Raw genomic sequence first — 5,373 nt, 5'->3', positions numbered from 1 at the left:
GCTGCCCGCGCCCCGCCTCCCGCCGCCGTCGGGCCGGGCTCGCCTGGCGCCGCGGGCTCGGGTTTCCTGCTGGCGGCCGCGCGGCTGGTTAATAATTGACCGCCCTGATGGCCGGCGGCTGCGTCCGCAGGTGGCCCCGCGCGCCGAGCGGGGGTGGGAGGGCGGCAGCGGGGAGGGGCCGGGGTCCCCGCGAGTGCCCCCCCCCCCGCCCCCAAGTGCAGGAGGCCGGCGGGACCGCAGGGCCCACGAGCGCCGGGGAATCGCGGCTGCCCGACCTGCCTTTTCATCTTTCCCAGCAAGAAATGCCCGAAATGGAGAGTTTTCACGTGGACTCCCCTGAGTTTTCAACGTGTGCGCGACTTCTAGCCCCGAAGCTTGCCAGCCCGGGGAACCCGAAGCCGGGCTGCCCGGCAAAGCCAGACGGCTTTTTCAGTTACTAGCTGCGCTTCCCAGGGCGACGGGAAGGTCCCCGGGGACCGAGGAGGAGGAAGGCGCCCCCGAGGCCGGCAGCCCTGGGGACCGTGCGCTGCGGTGGGGGGGAGGGGGGGGTGGCCCGGGGGGTGGGGGTGGCCCGGGTGGGTGCGGCCTGAGTTTTTCACCCACATGTGGAAAGGACGGGAAACCTTGGTGGGTGCCGGCAACAAGGGGTGCGTCGTTTTTAGGAGATTTTTTTTTTAAATTCTTTCTTCTTTCTATTTTTTTGAGAGAGAGGGAGACAGAACCTGAAGCAGGCTCCAGGCCCGGAGCTGTCAGCCCACAGCCGTCAGCCCAGAGCCCGATGCTGGACTCCAGCCACCAACGGTGAGATCATGACCTAACCCAAAGTCAGATACCTAACCGACTGAGCCACCCAGGTGCCCCCCTTGGAAGAAGATTTAAAGACAGAATGACCGGAACTTGTTCTGCTTTTGATGAGCGGTGACTGGAATTCTATACGACGCCAGCGACAAAATGCTCCCGCTGGGGGGAAAATGGTTTGTTGATCTAAGTTCTGGACGTTGTTCGCTGTGGTTATTGCTGGCTCAGAGAAAGCCAGTGGATGGGCCTTCACCCTCCTGGCAGAAGACTAGAATCCTCTCCTGGGAATATGACCCGAGCAAGAGAAAAGATACACAAATACCAGGGTTCCTCCATGAACATACTCAGCGAAGTATTACCCCCCCCCAACACACACAGAATTTCCAACCATCTCGCTAGTCCCCCGCCCTTAGATATCATCCGAGAGAGGAGGGCCACTCACTGAGAGAAGCAGGTTCACCTGAGACAGACACAGATAAACAAATGGAAGAAACTGAGTAAACAGAGATGGTGTGGAGAGAAGAAAAGTTTAAAAAACTCTCTTCGGGGGGCTTCTGGGTGGCTCCGTCGGTTCAGCACCCGACTTCGGCTCAGGTCATGATCTCACGGTTTGTGAGTTCAAGCCCCACGTCGGGCTCTGTGCTGACAGCTTGGAGCCTGGAGCCTGCTTCGGATTCTGTGTCTCCCGCTCTCTCTGCCCCTCCCCTGCTCATGATCTGTGTCTCTCTCTCAATAATAAATAAACGTTAAAAAAAAAAAAAAAACCTCTCTTCGGTATCCTCAGATTAGAGAAGACAATCACGAAATAAGAACAAGACGCTATCAAAAGAACACTCATTAAACAAAACAAAAATGTCCTTGAGAAAAGCTGACATCACAGGGGCGCCTGGGTGGCTCCGTTGTTTAAGCATCCGACTCTTGATTTCTGCTCAGGTCATGATCTCCGGGTTGTGGGATTGAGCCCCAATCCCGGCTCTGTGCTGACGGCACGGAGCCTGCTTGGCATGCTCTCTCTCGGCTCCCCCCCCCCCCCCCAACTTGCACGCTAAATAAATAAATAAACTTTAAAAAAAAAAAAAAAAGGTTGACATCAGAAATTGATTCCGGGAGAAGCACTATAACATCAGACTGAAACACGGATCTACACAAAGACATGTCGAAGCGGAAGACTGCAGAGTACGACAAAAAATTTCCTTAGTCTTAATGGTGCTGAAAGGTAACTAAGGCAAAAAAAAAAAAAAAAAAAAAGCAACGTACCAAATGTTGCCAGCACTTTTCTTCTTCTTTTAGTGAGCTCTATGCCCACTATGAGGCTTGAACTCACAACCCCGACATCAAGCCTTATGTGCTGTACCCATGGAGCCGGCTAGGCGCCCCTGTCTTTGGCACGTTTGAAAGTAAATTGTAAAAAAAAAAAAAAAAAAAAATGTACGACCTCTAAAGTAACAGCACAAAGGATGGGCAGGGGGGAGGGAAGATGTGGGTCTGTGTATGGAGAAAGCAGACCTTACGCTGCATTTAAAGAGTAGTGTGTTCACAAAGCTGTCCTTACTATACTCGGCACCCAGATCTCGGTTTCCAAATACTATCCTCCCATAAAAGAACCGAGGACCCTTTGCAAAGAAGGGGTGGATCCCAGGTCAGGGGGGCAGGGAAAACCGTAAGATGAGTCCGGAGTGTGTTGTAACACAAGAGGGTAACGATGTGCTTTAAAAAGGGGGAGGGGCACAGGAGCAAACATAAAACCGGTGTCTGTGGCCAAAAGTGGAATAGCCTGAGTAACAAAATGACCCCATTGTCATATGACCCGAGAATAAAATACCCATAAGCCCATGCTGGTATAAATGACTGAATGAATACGTAAATGGGAGAGAAGAGGCAATTCTCTTTGCACGGCAGAACCTAATAGCAGCAGGAATGTGGGAAATAGAGAATCACCATTAGAATATCGCAGTCATAGGGGCACCTGAGTGGCTCAGTCGGTTGAGCGTCCCACTTCAGCTCAGGGCATCATCTCGCAGTTTGTGAGTTCGAACCCCGCGCCGGGCTCTGGGCTGACAGCTCGGAGCCTGGAGCCCACTTTGGATTCTGTCTCCCTCTCTCTCTCTCTGCCCCTCCCTCGCTCACGCTCTGTCTCTCTCCCTCTCAAAAATAAAGAAACATTACAAAGATTTAGAAAACAAAGAACATCGCAGTAATAATTGCCACGGGAAAGACCCACAAACGCGCTAGGCCTAGTTAAGGTGAAAGTCGTTTCAGCAGAAACAGTATTTGGATGGTCTCAAAGTACCTCCTTCAGAATACTTTCGAAGTACGAGGGGAGGAAGAGTAAGTTTTCAGTGGAAACCCTGCTAGACACCCCCTTAGCCAGGTGATCAAGGTTAACATCTCTAGTGACACCTGAGGATGTCATATGTCCCGGTGTGATGGCCCCTCATCTGTGGTTTCCCTCCCAAGAACACATAAACTCCATCACACCCAGAGAAAACCTCAGGGGTGCTTGGCTGGCTCAGGCCATGGAGAGTGCGGAGCTGGACCTCGGGGTTGCGGGTTCGAGTCCCACACCGGATGCAGAGATTACTTTAAAAAATAAAAAAATAGGGGCACCTGGGTGACTCAGTCAGTTGAGCGTCGGACTCTTGATTTCAACTCAGGTCACGAATTTTCGGTTTGTGAGTTCAAGCCTCGCATCGGGCATAGAGCTCGCCAAGGGTTCCACCTTCTTAGGGAGGACTCTTTCTACCCAGAGCCATCGGTATAGTGGTTTACTTAGGTTCACTAAGGGGCGGTGCCTTCAGGCTCCAGCAGTAGGCACAGGGCCATTTCCGGAACCCAGCGGCTGTTTGGGGGGCTGTGGCTTTGACTCCCACCTCCGAGGCACCATCTGGTCCTGACCCCTTCGTGGGCAACTCGGTTTCAACCGCTGGCTACGAGGACCTTCTTCATTCAGGGGCCTGGTCTATCACATTTCCCTTTCTTGTCTTGGAAGAGAGAGGGTATGCGCTTCTCGGCGTTTGGAAGGTGCGCGAGTGTGCATAGGGGTCGGGTTGACTTGCTACGCCTACCAGCTCGGCTATCTGGACTGGAAGCCGTGGGCAAGCCGTGTGATCTCTCTGCTTCTCAACTTCCCCATTAGGAAAATGGGAGCATAATGGTACCCACATCATAGGGCTGATGTGAGGCTTTACTGTTGTTATTTAAGATTCGGAGCCAAATCTTTATCATCCTACCGTGTAGCCATAGCCGCATGAGGCCAGAGAGCCGACATGGGGATACAAAACCGCTGCTTTCCCTGCGTGAGGGGTGATGGGTGATTCTAGTTTTGTGTGTGTGTGTGTGTGTGTGTGTTTTCTGCAACAAGCATGGGTTCCTTCTGTGATTAGGAAAATGGCAATAAACGCTACTTAAAGCACTGACACCTGGTCAGCTTTAAGTGCCGAGTGCCCACCTGTGTTCAATAAAAGCTTAAAGACGTGCTTGGCATGAACTGACATTTTTGCAGGCGACTGGGTGGGCCGAGGGGGTGGGGAAGGAGGGCGGCCTTGGAGAGCAGGGGGCGGGGGGGGGGGTGAGGACAGGAGCCAAGAACCCCAGAGGATTGTCACCGCTTATTTTTACCAGGCCCGCCTCGCTGCTGAGAAACCCAAAGCCTTCTCAGCCCCGAGCCCCGCTCAGCAACAACAGTTTACCATGCCCAGCAGAGGCTCGGCCAGGGCCCTGCCCTCACGGGGCTTCTGGTCTCCAGACGAGCCTCAAGCAAGCAACTGCAGAATCTACTGCTTACACTGCAGCGGTTAGCAGGTGCTCCCCAGGAAAAGTGCCCAGGCCACTAATGACCCGGATGAGGCTCGCCTGGTCCAGCTTGGGGCGGGGCCGGAGTGTAACCTTGGGGAAGGGGTGCTGGGAAGAGTCAGCCCTGCAAAGGGTAGGATTGGACAGCGGGGAGGAAAGGTCCAGGCCCGGGGCTTGCTGGGAGCCTGAGTGAGAGTCAGACGAGAAGTGGTTGGGGACCGGCCGGTTTGCAAGTAAGAGACATGCTCTCTCTGCTGTTCCAAGAACTGGTTAGCCTTGGAAGGGCAGTCTCTCCCGGGGCCTATAGGGCCCCAAAGGCCAGAGCGTCAAGGGTACAAAAAATAAGAAAATACAGTTAATATAATTGGCCCCGTGAAGAACGGATTGCCGAAGAGACAAATACAGAATTGAAGAAAACCCAGAACAGGCCCCTCCTCTGGGTCAGACCCCAGCCCTTTGTGAGCTTTCTGGCATCACAGCCTCACTGATGTGTTTCCACCCCCCGCGGGACTGCGGCCTGGTGGCCACTCTGTCCCGCCCAGCAGCCTGCAGAGACCTTCCCCTGCACGGGTCCTCAGGGGAGCGCAGGCCCCGGGGAGGACAGGAGCAGCCAGAGTGATGACAAGTGGCAGCTCCCAGGACGTCGCGGCCGCCCTCGTGACCAGCGCCCACGCGGCTTCTCCCCGCTCTTCTGGTCTGAGTAGACCGATCCGGCCCTAGCCCAGGACCCCCAAAGCACGCCACCCACGGACGCTAACAAAGGCAGGTGACCAGGTCCTGCCT

This window comes from Prionailurus viverrinus, chromosome D4, assembly GCF_022837055.1.
Source record: "Prionailurus viverrinus isolate Anna chromosome D4, UM_Priviv_1.0, whole genome shotgun sequence".
NCBI classification, from domain to species: domain Eukaryota; kingdom Metazoa; phylum Chordata; class Mammalia; order Carnivora; family Felidae; genus Prionailurus; species Prionailurus viverrinus.
This window is presented reverse-complemented; position numbering follows the sequence as displayed.